The 18,255-nt window shown below is 43.1% G+C and overlaps 1 protein-coding gene across 1 annotated transcript in view; it reads left to right on the forward strand.

The window, feature by feature from the left end:
- Window positions 1-18,255, forward strand: part of LOC117777400 (hemicentin-1-like) — a 1,765,934-nt gene that overhangs the window by 606,945 nt on the left and 1,140,734 nt on the right. The gene's annotated exons all lie outside the window — the stretch shown is intronic.

Below are 18,255 nucleotides of genomic sequence, written 5' to 3' on the forward strand. Positions count from 1 at the left end.
GAAATAAAATTACTATATTTAAGTATTATTCTAATAAAGAAAAGCTTGTTTTATTAGCTTTTAACAAGTAATTCAGTAACAGAAGATGAGCCATCTTTAGAGATATCATTAGAAGCCCTGTCATACAAACCTTTTCCCAGAAGACATTTGTTTTACTCACTAAATGTCAAGAGGAAAGAATCTGGGTTGGAGGTCTTTGTTTTTGCTGTTTTGAGTAACTTTAGTTTTGAAGTGTTTTGCTATATAAGGGTTTTTATCTCCTGGGTCTGATGAAGACGTTGTTTCAGGATCTTGCTCGTCCTCTTCATGGATTTGGTTCATGTTTACAAATCCACTTTGTCTGAATTATAAAGCTCGATCCTGCTTTTTTGTGAATTGTTCAAAACCTTGTCTTGCTTTTATACCTTTTGATGGTTTTATGCTTTTATCCTAAGTATTTTTTGGTGTTAAGAGACATTCCATGTGGTCACTGGTTTGACCTTGACTTTGTTGGAGGCCCTAACACGAGCATTGATATTAGTCACAAGTGCAATAATAACCAACTATGCAATATTAAGTGAAATATAAGTATAACTCAGTACATGTACTCATTTTTTAATTACCCTACCTTTTATTCTATATTTTGCTTGTGTTGTTTTTAAACTGTTGTGTGTCTACTTGTCTGTGTGTTACTTTCTGTACCACTGTCACTTCATTTCATTTTACACCCACAATAAAAGCCTTGAAGTGGATTTAAATTATAGCGGATGTGTAATTATGTCTGTCTGTTGGTCCTTTGACCAGCAGGGGGCTCCCATTACCACAAAATTCAAACAATCTTTACCTGCATGACCTTCACACCAAACTCGTGTTTTATACCTGCATCACATTTCTAATCATTGGTCAATCCAACCTCTGTTTTCCTCTCCGATCCCTCCTTTCCTTCTCCTCTTTTATTTCCTGTTTTCCCAGATCTACACCCACTTCCTCTCTCAGTGTGCCATGTTTCCTCAGATACAAAACTGCTTCCTTTTCAATTTAAGGGCCTTTGTTGACGTTTCCATTTAAAATTGACGACACGCCTCAAATAAAAGGTTAAAAATCTGAGGGAGCGAACGAACCCAAAGCTCCTGTTCGTTCTTTTTTTAGCTGATCACTCTCCACCGTTTCCAGCATCAGTCGGACTCTGCTGTCATCACGGATCCTGTGAAGCTCGGGGACTCTCAGTAACTTCCACAGTTGTCAGCCTCAGTTTGACTCAGAGCGGATCACAGCGACGTGTTCGGCTTTTTGGACGTTTCTTTATGTAACTCGCCTGATTTCTGTGTCAGGGACAATAATAACAAACTGATATTCCAGTGAGTGGCTTGTTTGGGTGGAAGCTGATGAAGGCTGCTGACGATTGTGCTGCTCTGAGGTGCATGTTGCAGTTTTATGACACCGAGTCAGCGACGCTCAGTGGAAATGTGGTTCGTAGGGAATGACAGCATCAGACACTGAACAGTGACGGCTGGCAGGTTGTGTTTGTGTGGCTGAGGAGCTGAAGAGAGAAACACAGAGGATGGATGACAAGTTTCATATCTTGAGTTTGTTTAAAATGTGTCTCAGGAAGCTCAAATATACTAAACTGTCTGTTATCAGCAACTTTCAACTAAGCAGATATTAGGTTTTGTCCTCTGGAGTTGACAAAACCAAGCAGCGTTAGCCAAGTTTACTTTTGGTCACTCGGGGGCAGAGGAATAAGCTGTAAACACAATTTTATCACTTTAAAGTTGAACTGTGGCTGATTCACAAACAAATCAGACACAGAACAATGTTAATCCTCATTAGAAGTTATTTATTTTACAGCAGCTGATCATTCTAAGCAAGATATTCACTCTTTTTCTTCTGTTTTGGTCTCCACCAACCACATGGACTGGGAATAAAGACGAAGACAAATCCAAACTTCCTACTGTTGTACAAAAATGATTATTAATAATGATTGTGTATGGCACAGTTTTTTTATCCTGAGATATTTATAGTGTTGTTGGTTTTGTGTCCTTTGGAGAATCTCCAGCTGTTTTCTCACAAGGGCTCATTCGGACATTATTCTGAGCTTTTACTTGGGAGCTCAGCAGGAGAAACTCCGGAGAAAGTCTGAAGCCTCTCACTCTGACATTTGCGTTTTCACATATAGCCCCTCCGGAGAATGTCAGAGGAGATTATCTGGAGTTCAATGCATGTGTCAGGGATCAAAAACACACATGCGAGTCTACACTTCACCCCTGTTTAACTGTGAAAGTCCTAAATAAATCATTCTCTCTCGTGTCCCCCGAAACGTTCCCCCCCCCGCCTCGAACACCAAGACGTCATGTAGATGTGCCGATGAGCAGCGATGACTAAGCTGCTTCACACCTTGCCCTGGGCTCTGTTCCACACACACACTGTAATTACATCAGACGAAAACAGTGCTCTAAGTTGTGCGAGGCGACGCTAATTGTCGCACAAAGGCCACAATGCTTTTACTTCTCTTTTGTTGGATCAAAGTGTTTTTCTGTTTATATCCAACATTGTCTTTTGTGCTGAGATCACCTTTGTAATTATGATTATTTACGGAGATAGTCATGGTGATTATGAACACAAGCTGATGCTATAATGGTTTATTGTATCACATGTTGCAGTGCAAGCTTTACACATCTTTTGAAAACAAAGAGAAAATCTAAATTAGATGTATTATATGTAGATGGTGCCTCAATCCTCTGAGGGGGAGTCTGGTTATCCGCAGATCGTTCGCTTGTCGATTGCTTCGCTGAAGAAAAAGCACGAGATGAGATCAGTGGGACTATTTTGGACACTCAGTGCCGTATGGTGACTTTGGGTCAAGCAACCATGTGATTATGTTGTAAGCTGATGTTGAATTCCCGACGTCTGTCCCTCTGTGACTCCTCTCGGCCGACGAGACTCATAAATTACGCAGCTAAAGAGACTGGGCTCTGCCAGGTTTGGGGCTTTTTCCTCAAGATTTCACTTCGAGGCTGTTACGTTTTTCGGAAAGTGGTGTGAGTCACTGAAGAATATCAGGTGTTGTCTCTTCACTGATTGGTCTGAGAAGATTTACAGGTGGAATCGTGGAGGAGGGGCTGCAGAAGGTGATATTTGACTTTCACCCTCGCACACACATTTCTTACATAAAGACCCTCACAGACAGACACACACACAGACACACACAGACATGTCTGGCAGCGCTCAGGTATGACGACGCTGCGGTGGACGTCTCAACAGACGCTGTGACTCACACGCTTCGGTAGCAGCAGTCTCATCTGGAAAACCAACCTGCGGGAGCCACACACAAACACACACACCCACAGACACACACAGACACACACAGTACATCTGTGATACTCACCTACAACCACCACACCTGCTTGAGGTGAGGATGTGGAAACTACTCTGGGGAAAACATGAACACACACAAACACACAGACGGAAAAAAATGTTGTTTTGTCTCTCATCCAGCTCATTGAATCAAATGTCTAGTGTTGGTCTTCATGTACATTTCACAATCTCCTATTTTTACCTTCAGCAAGGAGGTTATTTCTGTCTGTCTGTCAGTCTGAGTGTCTGTCTGTCTGTCTGTCTGTCTGTCTGTCTGTCTGTCAGTCTGAGTGTGTGTCTGTCTGTCTGTCTGTCTGTCTGTCTGTCTGTGTGTCCGTCTGCAGGATCACTCACTTTCTTTAATATGGCAAGATAGTCCGTTAAGCCTTGGTGTAGATGTGTGACGTCCGTGCGCCTGTCTGATTATAACAATGCACCAGGACAGTGATATTTTCTGTCTTTATTTAGTTATTTTTAAAATAGTTTTGGGAATTTTTCACCTTTATTGATAGAACAGTACAAGCATGAACCGGGGGAGAGAGAATTGGGGGAAGACACGCAGCAAAGGGCCGGATTCAAGCAAAGGATTTCACCCCAAATATCACATACGATAACTTAATTAGATTTATAACGTAAAAAAATGCTACATTTCTGACACTTGTCCTCTTTCTGTGGATATATATCCTCAGTTTAAAGCCAGGAGGCAGCATTTGAAGTTAGATTTCCTTGACTGCAGAACAGGTCATAAACCCCACCTCCTCCGTCTACGTTAAGTAAATGGCCCCTTGACATAGCTAATTATCTCCTATGGTGTTAGATTTTTTCATCCACAGTTTAATCTTGTCTTAAAGCAAAATTACATTTCACACCATGACTTGTGGTAGATTCAACATGAAATCGGACCCAGAGGGAAACTTTATAAATAGTCCCCAGAGGCGGCTAATCTCCTCTCTAATGGTCCTTCTTGTTTACAGTAATTACACTAATGTCCTGAATGCGGTTCTGTGGTCATTAATTTACCGATTGGACGTTTCAGTATAGCTGCACTGAGGTCACTTACAGGCAGAAGAGTGTGAGAGATTAGCTGTAACTTTGCACCAGACATCGCTCTGATAGTTTTATCAGCTAAAAGCAGGAGATCCTCCAAACAAACACGAAGCCGAAGCAGCCGGGCCGTGTTAATCTGTCACTGTTTGCAGTAACTCTGCAGAGATAAGAAGGAGGAGACTTGATTTCTGGAGTGAGTCTAACTCTCTGTGGGCTTATTATGACCCCTGTCACACAACCTGTGGTCTGGTTAATCTTCAAGTGACAACGTGTGACTGCGTGTTACATATTAGAGGATTGGATTTAAAGACACTTCTGTTCTTTATTCATTTTAAACTAAATACTCGACACTTAATATTCAGACACGGGGAAATTAATCCTCAGAAATGTTGATATGAGGAAGTAAATAGTTTGAAATATTTGGTAATGATGCTGAAAGGTGGACGTCTCACTTTGAAGTGATTTACAGCCATGACGTGTTATATAACACCATCAAATATTAATATCACAGTCTCAGTTTAACTTGCATGGCACAGTCTCACTGAAAGGTTTCATGAGCCGGTTTCAGACAGGAACTCCAGAAAATATCTGGAAAATTGGGTACAGACATTTTGTGGAGTTTACCTTTCCTATATTGAGATTGGAGCAGGAGACTCTCCGGGTCAGATGTGTTCATAACAAGAGGAAAACATCTGGAACATTCAGGTGAGGGGTGGGGTCTGGATAGAGCAGGAAACAGGCTGTGGAAATCACATGTCATGAAATCACATGACGACACCGGCGTCGGCCCTTATCGCCAAAAGCTCTCGAATCTCGTCGTCTTTCCAAGTGGAAATCTTCATATGTGTCTGTATTCTCACGTGGACATTTTATTGGGGGGCCGGCAGGAAAAGTTCAGTAAAATGTCCACAGCAACTGACATCTGCGTTCTCACATCCAGCCCCTTCAGGAAAGTGAAAAGAGCTCAATCCTCTGTCCCTCACCGGCATCACGGAGGTTCCCCCTGTACGTTTCATCCCCGTAATCTTCAGGCTCAATCTCGCCTTTGTAATCTCATGGCTCTTTGGGGGCTGGATTTGAGACCCCCCCCCCCAGTAAAGCCAACCCCCCCCTGGCCACAGCAGAAAACACAAATACACACTGCAGGCACGGGCACGCTAACACTGAAACACACACACACACACACACACACACACACACACACACACACACACACACACACACACACACACACACACACGCCCTGTCACCCATCATCTATCTCCATCTCTGCGGAAATCTGATCACCTATTTCCAAATGTAGGTCTGTCTGCTGTAAATAGATTTCTCTACAGTCATTGACACTTTCTAACAAGAGCTCGGGGATTAAAGGATTGTCCCATGAGCACGAGTCGATATTATCACTCAATATGTGTGTGTTTTTTCCTCGATTCCTGTTGGTATTTGTTAGTTGCATTGATTATTTTCCACACAGCGGGGGGGGGCACCTACCATGAGGAGCTCTGGGCGTGTAGAACATGAGCCTGGTATTTTCCACATACATGACATAGAGAATATAACTGCACAGCTGAGATGTTTCAGGCTCCACATTTACAGTTTGTGGGCTTATTTTTACGATTTGCCAGAGTGTGACGCTTCTTCATCAATCACGTTGTTATTCTGGACCGTCGGTTGTTGTGCTCACTCAGACAATAAATAAGTTGCGAGCGTGGGTGATATCTTTACGTTGTGTATTCGGGTGTTGTGGTCACTGGGATGCTAATCGATGCTTTAGCCTTCGACTGAGTCTCGAGTTACTGTTTCTGCAGCTGCTTCAGGGTTGTTGTTCTTTGCTTTTGCTGCCGACCTGCAGCTACAACCTCTAAGACTAAATACACACACACACAGAAACACACAGTTCACCGTGAGAACCAACCGACTCCAGCACGACACGGAGAAGACATTTGAAAAAATATATCTCCAAAAAAAAAGACATTTTCTAGAATGATGTTTGAAAAATGAAAGTTTTGAATTTTCTGATTTTATGAAGACTCTGTCTACATGTAGTGGGACACTTATAAGTTATAAGTCAAAGATAAGATAAATAGTTTGACACATAAATCCTCAAAAAATCACAACTTACTGTTTTTGCACTGTAGTTTTTTAATGGATTAAAGAAAATTTTTGATCTTTACAGCAGCTGGTTGATGCTGTTGTTCTTCACATTCATGTCCATATATCGATTTTCTCCTTTAACCTTTGCCGGGTTTTTCCTTTCCACCACATCAGTAACAAACCACAAACACTGATCATGCATCTGTGATCAGCAAATTGGGCCCGGAGGAACCAGTGGCCCGTAACACAACTCGCCAAGTCGGAAATTGTGCATCGATGCACAGCTGGAGACTCCACCGCTCCTGTTCCTCATCGTGTACGATCAGTGCCAGTGTGGAGACACGCAGGGTCGAGGGCTAACAGAGCAGACGACTATTCACAGCGACACAAAGGCCGTGTGGCTCGTCTTACGCCCTTCTCTTCCTCCGCTCCTGCAGGAACCGGGCACATACCCCCATCCCGCTTGTCAACAAGATGTCATTAAGGCCTCCTCCATCCCTCCTTCTCAGGCTAGTCGTTCTTCTACCCCTCCACCCCACAGGAATTCCTGCGTTCCTCTGCATGTCTCCTCTCCCAGGAGTCTTCGTCCTCCTTCTGTCCATCTCTATTTCTGACGTGGGAATCCGTGGTGTCACTGCCTGTCGGGGGGGCGGCGGTGGGGCTGACGTTGTCACTCGATGAGAGGTTGATGGAGGCTGTCAGGAGGTAGAGCTATTGTTGGCCAACACTGTTGTCTGTGTGTGTCGAGTTGGTATTTACGAGGAACCTGTGTGGACGTAAAACAGCTAAATAAGATTCAACGGTAATTATTATCACTTCAAAACTTTCTGGAACACTTCAGGTAACACTTTAAATTCTGCTGACTATTTGGGGTTTATTACTTCATTATTACGAACCATTGACTTTTTAACCCTTGATAATTTGTTTGTTTGTCAGCAGGATTACACAAAAACACCTAAATGGATTTCCACAAAACTTGGTGGAAGGATGGGACATGGGAAGAGGAAGAATTCATTGAATTTTGGTTTGGATACCCTATAAACCCTATGAGACAAATTGTGATTTGTTATTATGAGCAAAACAACTAAAATGTGATTGATTGATACAGGAGTTTTTTGTCAAAGTGTTTTCTTTGGTGTGATTGATTGTTGGACTGGTCAGTCACAATGACCAGCGAGAAGCAGCTACACATTTAAGTGGGAGATGAAGCTTTCAGAAATATACGTACAGAAGGATATTAAATGTGGGAATAAACCCACTGTACTCGTGCAGGTAAAGAATCTGCCGCCCTGATCCGAAGCGACAGGTGAGAAACTTGAAAACAAATTATCTGTCGACAAATTACGTGTGAAATGTGAAAGCCCGTTGACCCAGGCTGGAGTCCGATGTGATCTAATGCAGTGTGTTTCCTCTAATTACAGTCTTCAGTCCATCAGCAGGAGCTCCCATGACTTAAGGTCCTGAATAACTGGGCACAGTTCAGAGAGGAATGCAGCCACGTGACATCCAAGCTGCAGAATGTCTGAGTTATGTAAAAGCAGCTTCAGTCCAGTTTTCATTAATCATTGTCCAATGTTGAGTAGAAAAAGTAAAAGACATAAGCAAGCATCTGTGCACAGTAGATTTTCTTTGTTGTGTAATTTTAGTCATTAACCTTAGAACTCTTGAAGAACACTTTCTGCCGTCAGCTGCTTTTAGACAAACACTGAAGTCCAGAGAACCTCTGAACATTCTCCGGAGGGTTTGCATGTGAGAACGCAAATGTCCGAGCGAGAGCCTCCGGACTTTCTGCGAAGTCTGAAAACATCTTTAGTAATTAACGGTTGTGTAAATCATAGCAGTATCTGTCTAAATCACACCGTGGCTGTGATGTTTGAGCCGAATCATCAGAGGCGATCGCACCGTGTGGCCTGAAGCCGTCCCCCCCCCCCCGGTAACAGACAAACATTTTCACAGCCCACTTCTCCAACAGCGACACATGAGGCTCAGTGACATCTTCACACAGCGTGAGTGAAGGCCACAGCTGAATTTGGATTGAATCGTCTTAAACATGACATGGAGCTGGACGCCCGGCTCTGGGACGGGTCGCGCCCTGTGAGTGCGACGTATTCCGCTGGGCACTCAGTTTTCTCATTGGCTAATTAGTGAGTCAATCCCACACCAGGGTAAAGGTCCTTGTAGTTCCTCCATTAAAGAAGCTCCCCTGTTTGGCAGAGGTGTTGAATGAAAGAATTGAGCTCCTTTGATTCTCTGTCCAGGTCCAGTCATCAGATTTTGGAACATATCAAACCACAAGTGACATAATAACAAAGTTTAAGGATTTAAAAAAGTGTTAAAGTCAGTGTGAAACCTCCCTCACGACTGACAGGCTCTCTGGTACGATAAGATAATAAGATCTCACCGAGATATGTCAGGTGGGGATCCTCTGTGGCTTCTGAGGGCCGGATCCCCAGGGGAGGTCCTCCCCCAGCGTGGCGCCACGGATACGGGCCTTCCCTCGCCCACGCCAACCAGACTGGGGTTAAATTAGGAAAGGCCAACCCCAGAGCTGTGGTGGAGACGAGGGTGAGGTCAAACACTCTGGTCTGCTTTGATGATGGTGGAGGCTGCAGCAGACAGACGCTGTTCATCTGGAGGCAGACAGATCCTGGGAGGATGGATCCAGTATTGCTGATCGCTCCGTCTGTGAACATGCACGTGGAGGCAAAACTCACGTGCACGCAAATGGTTTACAACCTTTTCCTGCCAGGCCGATAAAAATCAGCGTCAGGATATATGTCGATAAATGACAGGAAAGTTTGTGCACCAGAGTCGTGACTAAGACAAAGGAGCCTTATCAAAAAATGTTTATTCAGGTACGTAGACCTGCTGACGCCGCACCTACGCAGAAGTTCAGGATAAACTGACCTTGTCTATCTGAAGGTTTTAACCTCTAAATGTTTTGTATAACAGCAAAAGGAAATTCATTTGTTTAACAATCTGGGAAGCTGGAACATTTACAGTAGACATCCGTCCATAAAATATTTCCTCCTGTTTCCAGAGTCAGAGTCTCACACTGAAAAATTAGTTTTCTAAATAACATGGATTTTATTAAAGCCAGAATGAGCTGGAGTTAAATTTGTTTTTACGAAGAAAAACTTCCAAATACATGTAGAAAATCCGGTGGAAATATGACCAAGTGTAAACATTCATGCCCTTTCCCCACATATCCGTGCAAACACATGTAAACATGCTCACGTATGCACACACATCAATAGACTCAGTGTTCAGGGGGTTGGTTGGTGCCATTTGCTATGTTGCTGTTCAAATATGTGGAAATACAATTCTGTCAGAGAGGGAAACAATTAAATATTGTTTCTCTGTTCCAGCAGCTGATTCTTGACGGACTTGAGATTTAATAATTGTTAAATCTTAAATCTTATCATTATTTCCACTTATTTCTAAACAAACCTGCAGGAAGCCGTCCTGTGTGAAGAGATCACGATTCAGACTATTTGAAGCTGCGGACGAGTTGTGTTTTTCAAACTCACTTTCTCCTGAACAAATTCAACCGACGAGCTAACACATCAAAGCCGGCAGCTAAAAAGAGCCTGTCGGTGGTTCTGCGTGGAACATGTTGGGAACATATGGTCCCCGGAGACGCTTTTACCCTGTTTGGTGAAAACATCAAGAACTGAAAGTGAAAGCGAGTCAACGAAAAAAAACCCGTAGGGGTGCAATAAAGTGACCAATAAAGAGAACTGCATCGGTAGGTTTGAACTCTGCGTGGATGGATGTTTTGGTGGATGCAGAAGAGGAGGGAGGGCCAGATGTTGACCTGATGTGTTCTTGTTCCCACACGACTGGGAATAGATGTGATTAATTCTTTGACAAGAGTAGAAAGCAGTCATCTGCACACACCCATGTTTCAGGGCTCTGTCAGGGTGGTAATCAGAGTCTGTCTCTCCGCTCACAGCAACTTCTCAAGTTTGAATCCTGCAGAGTTTTTTCCCATAAACAACTGTTTCATCCTCAGGTCTGTGAGCAAGACTCATTTCTGCTGACACACATGCATATTAGGCAACGGCTGCATCTTAATGCAATAACTATTTGCAGAAATCATATTTGGAGACTGAATAAAACTACTGTTTCAGTGGTATTTTGTGAATTCAAGACAGATTTTTTAACATTGCAAACTATTTCTCACCATAAATTTGAAAAATGGATCAGAGCAAATTGAATTTTGCATCTTCTCACAGTCAAAATGTCCTTTTTCCCCCATATACTTTCAAGTAGTTCTATTATAGACCTGTTTGCTTCTTGTTTTGAGGAACACCAGCCGTCAGAGGGACAAACATAGTCAACTATCAATCAGCTATTCAACTAACTAGCTGCATAATTAAAAAAAAAGCTGGAACCACTAATAGTATGCTGACACTGTGCGGTATACTCCCAAAAATAACTGCTCCTATTTCCCTATCGTCTTTTTAATTAACAGTTTAGAGTAACTCTCTTTTTTTAACTTGAAGTTATAGATCAAACTCTCCGTCGTAAAAGTTAATAAAGTAACAGTTTAGAGATGAAAAGCAGGTAAATGGACTTTATTTAAAAAGCTCTTTTCCACACATCACATCTTGAGTTTCTTCTCATTGAAAAGCACCGGAGAAGCAAACACAAGCGAGTCCAGTTGCCTGTGTAAACTTAAACTTCTACACGTAAACTCCTGCAGATTCCAGACTCAGGATCTTTACTCATATAAAGCACGTGACCAGGTTCACACTCATGTAAGTCTCACAGGCTGATGTACAGCTCATCTGACCTCTAAGTTTCAAAAACCGTTCACCAACATCTCTGCTTGTTTGTTGAATTCTTCTCATTCCTTTCTCACCAGCACGGACACTATAGTTTGCTTTTGATATACTTTACATGCGGTGAGAATTTTTCCTCTTCCTCGTAGCGAAACTCTGAGTAAACCCTGTTAATCTGAGCTGAAAACAAACACCGAGGACTGTTTGCTGCCGGCGTTAGACCCAGATCTGCTGAACACTCGACCACACAGCCTCCGTCCAGAACACTCGTACAACACTTGTAACAACACAGGACATACATTTCTCTCCCTCCTTCCAAAACAAACAAGAGTCTTTACATAAACACGCTAGCGTTGTATATACAGCAGTGGCTTCAAATAAGAGGATGATGAAGAAATGATGGAGCGACTCTGCTGCTGTTAATAATGTTATTATCATGTTAGAATCGAACATAATTCAACCAGAGATAACGAGATTGAAAGACAAGAAATGGCACCACTTTAAATCTGGATCTAAAAACTGTAGATTGTATATGAAAGATGGACGACAAGACAACTCCCTAAAAGTGAAGCCAAAGTGTCTTGACTGCCCCCTGGTGGCTGGCTGCAATATAGGTCATGACGCCCACCTCCTCCTTGTTAGTGGATGGGACATGGACCAAACTAAACAGTCAAAGTAAAATAAAATGTTTCTTGCTCATTTATCTGGCAAATTTGGTTTCATTTACATATTTGATTTTGTAAAAACATTGTGATTGACACGTTAGACTGACTCACGATTGGTCGAGCGCGTGTATCAGTGCCATGACTCCATCGCCCGATCGCTACAGCTTGGCCCCGAATGATGTCATCAGAGGCAGATATGTTCGTTTCCAGTATATCTTGGCTTCATTTCTGGATAGTGGGAGGAAGAAGAGCCGCGTCGCCCATCTTTATATACTATATTGTACTATACTTTATATACGATATACAGTCTAGGATAACAACGCATCTCTATATCTACTTTATTAAGACGAACAGACTCTTTGACAAAGCACCAAATTATCGAGTAAACATCCCTAACAACACCTTAACCAGGACGTTGTCGGTAGCCCTATTACTCCATGAGTTAAAGCAGAACAATAAAGGTTCAATATTCAGTTTCGGTTCAGCCCAGGTGTCGGTCCTGCCCTCGCTCCACAATGAGGGTCAACTGACCTCCGTGGTCACTGAAAAGAAAACACATAAAACTCTTGTGTGCTCTTCCTGTAAGTTTTAGCTGGGGTTAAAGCAGAGCCCCCGCGGCAGTCCGTCCGTTGTTCTGCGGCAGCCTTTCCTGACGTCAGATGGTTATTTGAAGAGGGTCCCGGCTCCTGGTCAGGTTTCCCACAGGGCCGAGGCTCAGCCCATCTCCCCCGACCCCCTGGGAGGCAGAGGTCACGCATGAGAGAGGGGAATGAAAAGGGCCACTCCTCTGATTTACAACCCGACGCAGCTACAGGATACCTTCAGCTCAGGGATGTTTTTTGTTACGGAGGTGGAGGTAGACGAAAGCAGATTCCTCCACCGCCTCCTGCCAGCGTTGGTTTAAGGTTACAGCGGTTCAGGGGAGGGGGGGGGGAGGGGCAGCTTGGCATTCTGAGTCGACAGGCAGAAGCTGAGGGGTGAAACAAAACTGCTTTGTAGTGAGAGAGACGGCAACAAGTAGCCACAACAACAGTTATCGTTTAATTCTGGATGATTCTCTGCTGGTTGAATTCCCAGATGTGGGCCAGCTGTTGGATTTTGGAACAGAATTACATAACTGATCTGCTGCTGCTGCTGCGTTGGACCGTTCCGATCATTCCTTGGACTCAGTTGAGAAGATTTTATTTGGGTTTGTCAGGAGTGTGTCTGTATGAAATCACATTGTTGGGTCAAGTCCTGGTGACCTCCGGCTCCTGGCTCCACATCTTAGATGCTTCTCGTTTTCACTCTATTACATTCAAACGCAAGCTAACTGACTGACAAGCTAACAGCTAATTCTACGCCACTGTGATTTTACAGTGGTATTATTAAAAAAGGTCAAAGTTAGAAGAGAGAGTGTTTTCATCATGTTCTTCCCCATGTTTCTGGGGCTCTGCCTTTATATTCTTTACTTTTTTCAAGTTTTTTTAAAAATGGTATTTTGGGGTCATATAGTTCAACACCAAAAGCACATCATCGAAATCAAGCTAAATTAGTATTTGTATGCACATACTGTAGCTTTCTAGGAATATGCCAAAAGCTGTTGTAATTAAAATAATAATAGGTGATGGCTGCGTATATGTGAAAGTGGAAGCTCACAACCTGACTGCAGTGTCTCTGTGGAGCTTCGTGGCGTCGTTCAGGGCATTTTTGTGGTTTTAGTCGCACAACTCACATGTTCTGCTTCACTTTATCAACACTGTTTACAGCGAAAGGACTGAAACTGTAACACGCTCTGCACCAAGGGACAGAGGGACAAAGTTAGTTTTTCATATTTCCCTTAGGAGACGGTGGAGACCAAAATTGAGCAAAAAGAAGAGTAGATATAGTTTATATATATTTATATTTACTCGATGTATAACTCAAGCAACTGTTTGTTAAATCCCACACCTGGAAGCCCCTGTCAGGATCAGTGCGTATGGAACTGGGACACAGCTCTTGCTCTGCTCCAGTATTTTCAGTTTCCGAACACCACGGCTGCTACACTGTCCCCTGTGCTTGCAGCTTTTTGACGTTTCTAGCTTATTTCTCAAAGTGTGTCTCGGTGAAGGCTCCGGCTGCCATGTTTTTACTCTTGTCCTTGGCAGTTTAGAGTGTGTTAGTTGTACATGTGTGTGTGTGTGTGTTCAGCCTCTGTCCCTGAGTCATGAACTGAGCTCCTCTCAAGCGTAGACGTCCGCAGTCTGCTGAGGCTGCTGGTGCAGAAGAACTAGGCCAGATTTGACACACTTCACAAGCCATGCTAACCCTGACACATTATTTCTTCTGGGAGCACGGAGGAACAATCCTGACTACGAATGCAACACAGTTTGAGACCAGACGAGAACACGAGAACAAAACCATGGATGAGATTGTTATCAAACAGCTGGACTGGAGGGTTCCAAGAACTATAAAACTGTTTTCAGACATGAACTCGTGACAATGTCCAGACAACTGGGTCCAGATATTATCCAGACTTTCACAGATGAAGAATGCAACAAAAAAATATTGTGTGGACATAACGTATAAATTCTGCTCCAGAAATACCTTATCACCAAACGTTCTTGAATCCCATTGTCTTTCCCATGCGTCCTCTATGGCTCCTCTTTTTCGTTAGTTTTTTTTGTCAGAAACGTCATCTGAATTCTCCAGACATTATCCTGCTGTATTTTCACATGTTGCTCACTCTGACATTCTCCAAAGTTTAATCAGGGCCCGTTATAAAATCCAGTGAATGTCTCAATCAACAGATTCTGACATTTACGTTCACAGCTCTTTCGGATTATTTCAGGAGAAAGTTCGGAGTTCTCGCCGCATGCCATTTTACCTTGGAGCTCGGAATAACTGACCCCCGAGTCAGAAGTTAGAACTGGACTGCCCCCTAAAGTCCGAAATTTCGAATATGACGGTCGGACGAACCTCACCACCTCCAACTTCGAAACCCAAGATGGCTGCTCTGTGTATCAACAGTGTAGTTGTTACTATTAACACTTCTATCATTAAATTTGACGTACACATGGTACTGTCCAATTACTCTGGACGTCTTGCTATGGTGTAAGTTTGCGTGAAATGCAGCGTAATCCGTTATTATGAACTGGTTTTGCTAACAATGGCTAGCTGGCTAAAGTAAACATTGTTCCGCTCAGTCACATGTCCTGTTGTTCTTGCACGTCTGAAAACAGCTTAAGTTTTGATGCAACAGTCAGAACAAGCCCTCAAGACCCCAACGAGTTTGAAACTCCTGGCAAAGCGTGAATGTGATTTTTATTTGTAGCTCTGTTCAGTAAACCCACAACTGCTCGTGTAAATAATAAACTGGTTTGTTGCATTTGCGGATCATTAAACTGCCAATAATAGTTCTGTGAAGTTTAAAGAGAAGCTTTAATCAGTAATAGCGTCAAACCAGTTTGTCAAGCTGTAACTGGGTCAGAACTGCGCTGGTCAGGATTTGCTGGTGGGCAAACGGGTAAAACAGGAGGTTTCCATCTCCAAGACCCCCTGTGGTGTTTTTTTTATGTGGCTGCATGAAAAACCACATCAGCAGCATCAAAGCCTGGTCGTCACCCTGACACGTTATCATCCACTTCTCACATCTTTAACAGGCTCCACTTTCCTCTGAAAAACTCTGCTTACTCAGCACTCGACCCACCTCAGCCTGCACGGTGTGTCAGCCCTGTAATAATAGTAATAATAAAGAATTGTGCTCCACCAGCTGTAGTCTGTTTATTTCCACGCAGACTGAGGGGAGAAATGGCTGAGCCCAAAAACACGACCATATGTTTAAACCTTGTCCTATGAACCCAAAACAGGATGTCACAGCAGGCCCTCCGGTCACAGTAACACACACACCCACACAGACACACAGACACACACACACACACACACACACACACACACACACACACACACACACACACAGACACACACAGACATACACAGGAGGGCTATTGTGTTGTTCTGCTTTGGGAAAGACAGAAGGAGGAAGAAAAGGGATGGGGGAGCATGGGGGAGAAAAAATCGGATGTGTGTGTATTTGCATGCACTTATTATACACTGTGTGTGTGTTGCTATTTAAAAACTACAGACTTTAAGTTTGTTGAAATCGTGTTCAGAGTGAGAATGTTTCAGACGTTCGTGTCCTTAAATGTCCTCTTTTCCCTCTTTAAAGGGAAAAGTCCTCAAAATAGAAATCACGTTTTAGTCTTTCCTCTAAACAGCTGAATAAGACAAAAGGTGGAGCTGCTCCACAGATGGTGAATAATGGAAACAACTTGAAGCCGCACAGCACATGTGATGGTTTTACAGATGTGGATATATTCGGTAATAAAGCTAATTTTAAAAGCTTACTGTTTTTGTACGGATTAAACAAACTAAATATTACACGTTAATTTGTGAGGTTTAGAGCTGCTTATAGGTGGATTTTGTCTCATTTGGGCTTCTTCCTTTTGCTTCCTGCTTATGCATTTAATCAAACTTCCAAATGGCTCTAGCTCTGAGTAGAAGTATCGATGTTATCATCTAACTTTTGGCAAAAATGAGCATGTTTCCCCAATATGTTAAAATCCACCCATTCATTACCTATACTGCTTATCCATTGAGTGCTGCGGACATAGGGCGAGAGGTGCGGTCCACCCTGGACAGATCGCCATGCAGCGAACATAAGCAGCTTGCAGACATGCACGGAAAAGTGTCTGGAAAATGTTGAAGATTTTGTCTGACAGAGATTCTCTTGATTTGTCGTTCATATGTACAGACCAAAGTTTAGAGAAAACCAGAACCCAAATTACCCGAAACTTTTTATGGAGCTCTTTAATCAAAACGTCTAAACTGTGACAAATCATGCAATCATTCAAACGGGGAGAATCATGCAAGCTCTACGCAGAAAGGCCCAAGCTGGGATTCAGACCCGGAACCTCTTGCTCTGTGGCGACAGTGCAAACCACTGCTCCACTGTTCCGTCCTAATTGTTAAAATATTATTTAAAAAAAAATCTACAGTCCCACAGACTCAGGCACCGATGGATCAACCTGACGATATTTTCAGTTTAAGATTAATGCTCTGACTTGCAGCCTGCAGGGAGACATTTGTCATTTGCTTAGACTTTCCCCTAAGTGTTTGAATCCACTGTGAGCTGGTGCATGAGGAAACAAGAGCTGAGTCAGGGCTGAGGAGGAGGAAAACTAAAAGACAAAGGGTGTCAGGAGGCGTCTGCAGACAGCGTGGAGAAGAGGGTCTGCTCCTCGACGCCGTAGACACAGCATCGGGCCGCACACAGGCCTTGTTGTCTATAAACACAACCTGTTGCAACTCACTCAGCAGCGTAGCATGCGGGGAATGCTAAAAGGATTAAGAGGCAGCCACTTGAGATAATGTGAAAAATGAGACGCGATGTGGTGAAGAAAAAAGTCAAGGACGAGACACCATCACGACGCTGAGTCAGTCGACCATCACCCTCCGAGACGATTAGACAACATATCACAACCAGAGTCTGTTCCTCGTGCTCTTTGGAATGTTTTGGACACAACATAAATCTAACATGTATGAAGTGCGTATGAATTTTCACTGAATACTGAATCCTTTATTATTTCTAAGCATCTTGAATAAAAACACAATGTAAAAAAATGACCTTTACACAAGTATTTCTTCATTTGTGTTTATTTGCTGTGTACATCATACACACATCTCTTTGGAATAAAATAAAAATCCGTCATATACATGAAACGAAAAAGAGATTCAGAAGTTATGGAGCCACTTTGTAAACGTGCACCCAAATGTGTTTTGAACAGGGAGGAGATATAAATCATCATGAAGGAGTTGTATACAGAAAAAAATATATAAAGGCAACAAACAATTGTGTTCATTTATCGCATACACAAATATAATGTTCCCTTGGGTTCAGGGATGGTCTCAGTCTAACCTCTGCATACCTCAACCGACCCCTAAGTTCATATTTCAGTGGCATCCTCCGGGCCAAGCGATGGAAATGACCTTTAGCTGAGATAGTGACGATCCCTGCAGGATGGATGGAGTGAGGTAGGATCTGTTATCAGAGAGGATTCAGCCTCCCCTGCTTGTTTTGATGGGAAACAGGCTGACGGAGCCAGCTGGGGAGGTTAAACATCTGTAAACGGCCAGATGGTAACATCCTAAAGCATTTGGCAGTGAGGGCTGATGACTTAAAGTTCACTTTTTGCAGAGTCGATTACGTCCGCCGATGAGGTTTATGTTTAATCAGCGTTGGTCTGTGACGTCAAAATTTGGATCTGATCTGGATCAGGAGGCAGATCCAGGAAATCTTTTCACTTTCTTTT

The sequence above is a fragment of the Hippoglossus hippoglossus genome, chromosome 16, assembly GCF_009819705.1.
Source record: "Hippoglossus hippoglossus isolate fHipHip1 chromosome 16, fHipHip1.pri, whole genome shotgun sequence".
NCBI lineage: Eukaryota > Metazoa > Chordata > Actinopteri > Pleuronectiformes > Pleuronectidae > Hippoglossus > Hippoglossus hippoglossus.